The 8808-nt window shown below is 49.1% G+C and overlaps 1 long non-coding RNA gene across 3 annotated transcripts; it reads right to left on the reverse strand.

The window, feature by feature from the left end:
* Nucleotides 1-5159: 5159 nt before the first annotated feature.
* LOC135320911 (uncharacterized) lies at nt 5160-8800 on the reverse strand. 3 transcript variants are annotated; one of them, XR_010380285.1, is made up of 3 exons: nt 8423-8800; nt 7466-7595; nt 5160-5868 (listed from the first exon to the last, which is right to left on the reverse strand). It is a non-coding gene; the product is annotated as an uncharacterized LOC135320911 (long non-coding RNA). The 3 variants fall into 3 exon arrangements; XR_010380283.1 differs by having other exon boundaries at nt 5160-6557; XR_010380284.1 differs by having other exon boundaries at nt 5160-6560.
* Nucleotides 8801-8808: the final 8 nt, after the last annotated feature.

Here is an 8808-nt window from a genome sequence, read left to right on the forward strand (position 1 = left end):
ACGCCTCTTGTATAAAATGGCATAGGACTTGCATGGAACTTATGTGCACCCTCCCATGTACTTTATCTATATCTTCAAATCATCTCTGGATTACTCACTGTATCTAATACAACATGAATGCTATGTAAGTAGTTGTCAATGATGGCAAATTCAAGTGTTGCTTTTTGAAACTGTTTTTTCACGAATATTTTCAAACCACAGTTAGTTGAATCTGCTGGATAGGGAGCCCCTAGATACGGAGAACCCCCAAGCTCTTCCTTTCCACCTCCTAAATTTCCACTACAAGCACTGAAGGGGTCCAAACATAGAAGAGCGCCATGTACCTGCTGGAAACCCTGAGGAATTCCTTCAGCTTATGTAGCACAGGAGAGAAAGTATAGGGACATCTAGTGGGAAAGGACGGCCTGCCTGGAGAGGAAGGAGGAAAGACCGCAGTGGAAGCCAGCTCGCACCCTACTGGAGCTAGCTGATAGCAGTGAGGGACGCCGAGGAACTGGGGACACGTCACGTGGGGGGCGATCCTGGCCGCCAGATGCAGGGTTCGCATAACTGGGGCCCAGTTTGCAAGATCAAAATAACAAGGGGGGAGAGGGGCTGCCTCAGTCCCGGGATCCTGACAACGGCCACAGCGCCGTGACCCCAGCTATTACGGCTCCCCTAGTAAGCCAGAAAAAGGAAACTCTGAGCCAAGATATTGCAGATTCCACCGCAGCCACACGGATAACTAGATCTCTAAGCTGACAAAATGTAACCACCAGAAACAGGAATCTTTCCTTTTCTCTTCATTTGGACCTTTGGACAGGGAGCCACACATCTCTGACGGGAACCACCTTTAATCCGATAGAGAGCTCACTTTTTCAGGAATAAGCATGGAGCAAAAGAGTGGGGTGATGGTTTAAAGTGGAAGTCAAAGCGGAAGCCCGTCTGAGAAATGGTAAAAACATGCATCTCAGTGAATCCGAGTTATGGCGAAAAGAAGGGGGAAGGTTAAGTAAATCTCTATCCACCAGAAAAGACTAGCCAGTCATAAAAAGACAGCAATTTAAATCAAGAAAACTTTTTTGTTTTTTTGGTGATGAAAAACAATGCCATATTTTAAAACAAGGCTTGGGCCATCAACAACACCCTGAGAGTTGTTGAGGAGGAGAACATAAAGCTTCATATAGACATGAAAGTGTTCCAAGTCCACTTCTCAAAAAAACTTAGCCAATCATGTGTCCAGTTGATTTGAAAATCCCGATAAGTAAATAACTCAAAAGTGGGAAAGACATGGTATTAAATAGTGGTAGTGAGCAATGAAATCCAGGAAGTTTATAGCTATATTTCATTGTTAATATAACAAACTGGAAGCAACTGTCTAAACATAGTAACTGGAGGACACATACACACACACACACACACACACACACACACACACGCGCACACACACAATCTGGAAGAGCAGAGAGGTAAAATATGCTAAATTTATCATTATTGAGGAACAGGATCTAATAGGTTATTTCAGTTTTGATAGTGTTATAGGAATACTGGTCCAATTACATATAAAGTTATGAACTTAGAGATGATTTATAAAAATTTAGAGAGAATTTTCATTAAAAGGCAATATAGCTTCCAAATCATTGAAGAGAAAATTAACAATAAAAAAATTAATCAATCCAGCTAATATGGAGTAACAGAGACCATATTTACCACCCTAAAATAAACCACAAAATGGATACAATATATGAAGCAATGATTTTTAAGAGAGGTGAAAACGATCATCCACTAGGACCCTGTCCTGCCACCACTATACCGAGGCTGCTAGGCCTCCTACTGCCATCACCAATAATGTCCACCAAGAGGTGACATTTCCTTCCTCTGCTCCTACTGCAGAGCCAGTCCTGAGCAGTCCTTTTGCAGGTTTTGGCAGGCAGCTCCCAGAAGTGCTCTCGTGGACCTTGGTCCCTTTTGGCCACCAGCAAAGGGATCAAGGATGAGCAGTGAGCCTCTTTACTCATCCAAGACCTAGGAACCTATCTAATTTCTGAGCAGGGCTTCACTCTTCTCTGCTGCCTGGTACTCTCTGCCCGGCTTCCCGTGTCCCGTTTGGGCAGCCTGCACGCTGGCCACAGCCCATCAGAATCTGTTCCCCCGCCAAGAGGCAACGCGTGATCTTGAGTAGGGCTCCAGGCCTCTGGAGCAGCGTGGCTTGGACTGCGTCCTGGCCCTGGGTGCGCGAGCTCCATGTCCTTGGTTGAGTCAGTTAACATCTCTAAGCTAAGTTTCTTCATCAGTAAATGAAGACATATCAATATGGAAAAATAAAGTCAGAATCGGGGGGGAATAAATTTCTAGTGACTGAAGATTTTTTTAATTTTGAATTATACAGCAAAAGACATCATACAAATTTTACTACTTCATAATTCTAAAGGACAGCTTCTACTGTTAATACTAATGCATGCACATACACACAAACACACGTGCAGATGCACTGACTCTGGCCCACATACATTCCCTACACACAGACGTACATGGACTCATGTACCACACACACACATAGCATACACACAACCACACACATCCCCAGGCGCGTGCGCGCACAGCCACACACACACTCACAGTCATGTACCACACAATTCCCCAGGTGCGTGCGTGCGCACACACACGTCATACACACCTTGGCGTTATTCTAAATCAATTTACAATTGAGGGTCTCAGTGTCCATTGTTTTATCCGCTCAGAAGATCCTGACTTCGGACTGTGAAGCAGGAGCCCCTCCTCTCTGGAGATGGTCTTTGCCACTTACAGTCTCAGTAGAGCCAACATAAATGCTCTGGACCCTTGGAAGTGCAGGGCCAGAGCATACCTGGGAGCTCACATTCTATATATCTAAACATTTTAAGTGCAGTAGGTTCTAAAGTCCTGCCTTTACAAATATACATTCATTATAAGGGGGAAGGCCAGGTTCAAAATTAGACCAACCAGACTCAGGGGAGTCCTGCAAAGAAAGTGAGTGTGTGGGGAGAGCTGATTCCCAGACTCTGATCACTAGCCTGACCCTTTTCTTCCCAATGCTGGGTCCATCCCTTGCCATAAGTGGCCTTGGATGTGCACAGGGGGACACTCAGATTTCACGTCCGGGCTCTGCCTATAACCTCCATGCAAACAGCTGCCCTTTGGCCTCTCTGTGAGTCCTGGGAATCTGAACTCCGGGGAGAGCCGGTGCAGGCACTAGAAATGGGTCAGGGGCTGCTGAGGCAGGGCATTCGGCGTCCTGGGTTTCTAGAGCATGGGATGGAGCCAATGACCATGTCCCCTTGGCCTTGCTGACTCCACCCGATGGAGGGCGTGGCCAGAGGAAGTGTCAGGGCCAGGGGAACCTTCTGCAGTGCAGGACCCAGGGCAGCGGGGGGCCCGGTCTAAGGAGAGAAGCCCTAAGGAAAAGTCTGTGGAGGCTGTAAGGTACCTTCATTCCCATTAATTAAATAAAACAAAAGCTTACCACAGGCGTGCGGGGGAAGGGTTTTGTTTATAACAAGGGAAGGCACTTGCCAAGGTCTGGCCATAGAGGGCTGCTGGGTTTGCCAGGTTGAAGAGGAACCGAGAGGCCGTTTGCCTCCCCTGGGTCTAGACACTGCTTGAATTCTTCCAGGTGACACTTAAATGCAGTGAGACATGGAACTCTCTAAAGTTGTTAAAATATTCATGGTGAGCCATTCAACTCTCTCCTCATTCTTGGCTACGAAAGCACGATAAACACAGGTGGGAATCACGCAGCGCTCGACTGTTTGGTTCACTGTCCATCTGGCGCCCCCTCTTGTAGGAGCCTTTATCACATCACCCAGGGCTGACCCATCTCAGGATCACAGCTGATTTTCCACAGGTGGCACCACTTGCTGGTGACATGAAGGAACCATGTTAGCCACCTCCCAAACTCTGAGGCTTCTCCTGGGAGGAGCCTGCAGACACCCAGTCCAGCCTCTGCACAATGATGCTCCCCAGTGTCACTCCCGGCTTGCTGCCCTGGCCTCTAGCTCTGGCCAGAACCTCGCTGAATTGTCGATAGATGTCCCCCATGCACAACGTCTAAGCTTGGGGTCCAGAGGTGACCATGGTTCTTATTTTCTTCCCATCGATGGACTGTTTGATCTTCATGTAATCGTGTTGGCAGGAAGGCCAGTACCACCCTCTTGAGGCCTCCCCGAGCCGCCTCTGTCTATAACTGTCCTAGCACCCCAGGGGATCAGGTCTGAAGCCTGGCACTCAGACACGAGGATGACAGCTGGAGAGACAGGAATCCACTCCTGCTGTGGCTTCTGCTGAGGCTCGATGTGGCCATACAAATGGATCCCACAGGCCCTGACTTCACTTGACTCGCTGCAGGGATGCTCCCACACTGCCCCGTTCCCCCCCAGAGACAGAGGGCTTTCTGCTTGTTCCCGAAGGCCCCACCCCCGAGGGGGCACTGGGTCCAGTGGAGCGTCCAGCCTGGTTCCCCGCCAGCCCTTAGGGCTTTGGTGGGGCCTGGAACATCAACTACCCTCCCCTTAGGGGCCCGTTTGTCCTTTCCAGCCAACAGACCTAGGTCATAAGCACTTTAACTCACCTGAGGGTGTTTTCCTCACTTCAGGGGCAGTGAGGACGGGGCTTCTTCACACTCCAAGTGCCCCAGGTCTGGATGCAGACAGTCTGGCTCTCCCCCAAGTCCTGCAGTTCTGGGCCACACCTGCTGCTGGTCACAGTCTGTGCTGTGTTCTCTTCCAGGACAAGGGGTGCACTCTGACCCCCGCCCCGCCCCCACCAGCGGTGGCAGAGGCGGCGGACAGGCAGGTGAGCTGGGGCCTGAGACCGTGCCCGCAGGTCAGTGCCCCAGAGGCCGCTGTTGACTAGAGGGGCCACGGGGCAGAAGGCAGCATGGGATGGGAGGAGGAGGAAGGTTCAGGATAAGGAGATGAAAGGGGGAACGGACAGCACTGTGAGGGCCTCGGCCATGAAAGGGAAGAGAAATCACAGTGACAGCTGGAGCGGTGTCGGCGTTAAAAGCTGCGGGCTGTTTTTTTTAATTTTATTAATTACCAATATATATTGACAGATTTCTTATTTTATTAAAGATTATGTTCCATGTCATATAACAGGATAGAGTATGCTATTATTTATTAAATAATACATAATAGAAGATATACTAGCATATTATCTTCTGTTTATTTATTAGCAGATAGTATATAATACATATGTAGGTGTTTATACACATAATATATAATTCATGCATCTATATAATATATAACCCATAACAAATAATGTAAGATTATGATTAATATATAATATAACAAGATTACATAACAATAATGATGTAATATTACCCATTGTATGTCTTGGTTCATGACACATTCTCATCTTAGGTGCCTGTCAGAGGTATTTATGTATTAAAATTAATATTATAAGACACAGTTATGAACCTATCACCCAGCATCATAACAGGAATATTGACAGTGACATACTGTGTCCTCTTTCCCTATCCTGCTCTTGGCCTTTTCTCACAGGAAGTAACCAGCATCCTGAATCCTGGCTTACCCTTGCCTTGTGTTACTTTCACACACACAACATTTAAGATCAGTTAAAACAAATGAACTGCAGGTACATGCAATGAAGTGGATGAATCACACACTCCATGTTAAATTGAAAAAGTAACCCCTAGAAGGTAGCCGATAGTGTGCTATGCTTTTAACTGTGTATATATATGTCAACTAAACTCACTGAATTAAGAACAACTACAGCTAGAGTCCAGGTGGGAGAGGGACAGATAAAAGGTGAGGTGAGCAGGTTTGCTGCAGGTGAGCCAGTTCCTTTCCAGTGACATGTCATTCTCTCTGAAGCAGGAGGCAAGGCCATCTGCTGGGAGTCAGGGAAGAGACAGAGGGAAGGTTAGAGGTGTGCAGAGAGCAGAGAATGTTGACACCACTGAGTGATAAGTGGGGAAATGTGCTCACTAGAGAAATCCTGGAGGATTGCCTGGCAGCGGCAACATGGTGGGCATTGATTTGTAGTCTTGGAAATCTGTGCTGGGAGAGCCTGCTGCCTGCAGGCTCAGAACAAGTAGAGCTGGGTGAACCGAGATGGAAGTCGGCCTGGTGAGGAACTGAAAAGGTCAAGGCTCAAGGGGGTTTTGTCTGTCATAAAGAGAGTGCTGACTGTGGATGCAGAGCTGGAAGGTGGGGAAGTGGAAGTAAGAGGAACGTGGACAGGCAGGAAAGCAGAGGAGTCAGCGCATGATGCCCCAGTGAGGGTGAAGGAGGGCCAGGGAGGCTGGTGGAGAAGAAGCTGGACGGCTAGAGGTGGGCACTTAAAGGAGAGAGGCTGGACCTTGGGTGGAGACACGCCCGGGTATGAGCCCGGGGGTAGGGTGAATGGGGGGTGGCTGGCTCAGGCTGACAGAGAAGAAGACCCTACAATGACCATACTGGGTGGTGGAAGGAGAATGAACTTTGACGTCTTGATGGTAGGAGGCGAGGCAATACAGAGCTGGTGGTCCAGGTGCTCCTGACTGAGGCAGATGAGCAGGGAGGCCAGGGTGGCAGGCACTGCTAGGAAAGGATCTGGGTTTTCCATGTGCTCCCACGAGGGGAGGAGCAATCATCTGAAGGTGGAAAGTGAGCACAAGGAGGCCAACCCAGGCTCCTGATCAAACGGGGGTTGTGAAGGTGCAAAGCGTCAACTCCAGTGATGGTGGCCCAGGAAGCAGGGACCACGGGTGAAGTGAGGGGGCACTCAGAGAAGAGAGGGAGAAGAGTCTTCTGGGTGTAGGGGGAAGAGAGGCCCCAGGACAAAGGAGCACAGAGGCACAGTGATGAGGATGGACTGGCTCTATGGTGACACTGCAGGGATGGCTGGATCTTTGTCCTGAGGGCTTAGGTTGGGGGGACTACTGGCCTCATGAGGATCCCCCTCTCAGCAGCCTGGACAGAGGCTCTCGCTCCTGAGAGCTGTGTGGCCACCACTGTTCCCGGAGGGGCTCTGCCTCCATCTTCTCTTATCAGACTTTCCTGCCCAGCCCCCGACCGCCAGCGAGGGAGCCTGGGCCTCGCAGCTGTTTGCCGTGGAGGGACACAGGCTCCTCGGAGGAGCAGGCGGATCTTACTTTGCTCCGTAACCCAGGGCCTAGCAAAGCGCCAGCCCATGTGTGGGCCATGTAGGGGCTCGGATACTTACTATACTAACTCAAAGCAGTAGAATTGCAGAGCTGGAGGAAGTGACCACTGAGCTCACAGAGTTCACTGCCCACACCCCCATTCTACAGATGAGGAATCAGAGACCAAGCAGTGAAGCAGCCTTGGCCAAGGTCACGCTGCTCGTAAATGCTGGCCTGTGTCGGGCATGCCAAGTGATGAGCTGCAGTGAAGGGGCTGAGAGGGGTCTCTGGTTCCAGAGAGCTCGGATTCAAGTCCCAGCTCTGCCATTTATTAGCCGTGTGACTAATGAATGTCCTTACCTTTAAAGTGGAACTCATAGTGGTGCCAACTCATTGGGTTGTCATGAACACAGCGTTCCTGGAACAGCAGGACAGAGTTCTGTAAGGGTTTGCTGTTGCTTTGGTTATGATTATTATCACCAAGTGAACCCTGAAATGAAGAACAAAGGCAGCAAGAATTTTTATTTTAAAGGAGTTTCAAATCCTCTGATGAATGCTTCATTTCATCTATTCAAGTTTTCATTTGACCCTTATTAACAACTACACAATGGATGACTTTTGAGGCAATCTTGCTTCATGTCTTTAATTCTCACTAACGACACAGGCTATTTAACAGGCAGCAGTTTCTTTTCCAGGAAGAGGGACAAAAAGTTAAAAATGACTCAGTGCCTCTCGGTCCCCAGTGAGTTGGTTGTGACCTGTCAACCCAGCTTTGGGGAAGTGCCTGCTCCCCCTGGGCCCACTGAGCTGCCCCGCAGCCTCCAAGGGGTGCCGTACCCCCACACGAATCCAGTCTCTTGGTTCCTATCTTTGCTTCAGATCCCTCAAGGACTGCCCATGCCCCAGGGCCCCATCTGCCCCACCAGCCTTGGCTGCTGGACTCCAGGACACCATCCTGGGTCTCAACCATCCCCTGTTCCTATGACCGCCCCACTACTCTACATTTTGTCCTTCAAGTGTGGGCTTCTGTGGCTCGCCACACAGCAGGGGTCTCCCCGTCCTCCACCTTGGGTAACTGCATCGTCCTGCACGGTGCCTAGGGAACCCGTGTGGAGGCAGGAAGAATACAGAACAACAGGTGCTCAGAGGGGCTGCCTTTCCCACTGCAGGGGCCCTAGAGAGCTTTCTCCCAGCTGGTTATTCACAGGCGCTGAAGCTGTGGAATCTCGATCTCACCAATTTAAAGGGCATCATCACTAATTACAAAAGCAATCATTTCTTCAGTAGCAAAAGGAGAAAAGACTTTGTGTTCCCCACCTCCAACTGTTTTCCTCCACCTTCAGATGTTTCTCATCTCTGGGCAAGGGTAGAATGCAACTCACAGAATATTATTTTTCAATGTCTTTTCCCACTCTGAAGATTGCTTTCCCAGAACCGATGAAGGCTAGAATGGTTTAGCTTCCCTGGACTGAGGATTCAGAGGCCTGGGGGGAAGGGGGGAGGGGGAGGTGAGATAACTCAGCAATATTGAACCTAACAGAGACATTAAAAAGTTCTATTCTAAACAGAAAGGAAGCAGGATGCTATAGAAACAGGAAAACCATAGTTGGAAATGCAATAACGAGTTGCAAGAGAATAAACATAAAGATGTAAAAATGAAAAAGGACATCAAAATAAAAAGAGTTGGGAATGGGAGAGGGGAG

Source organism: Camelus dromedarius, unplaced genomic scaffold, assembly GCF_036321535.1.
Source record: "Camelus dromedarius isolate mCamDro1 unplaced genomic scaffold, mCamDro1.pat HAP1_SCAFFOLD_164, whole genome shotgun sequence".
Taxonomy (NCBI): domain Eukaryota; kingdom Metazoa; phylum Chordata; class Mammalia; order Artiodactyla; family Camelidae; genus Camelus; species Camelus dromedarius.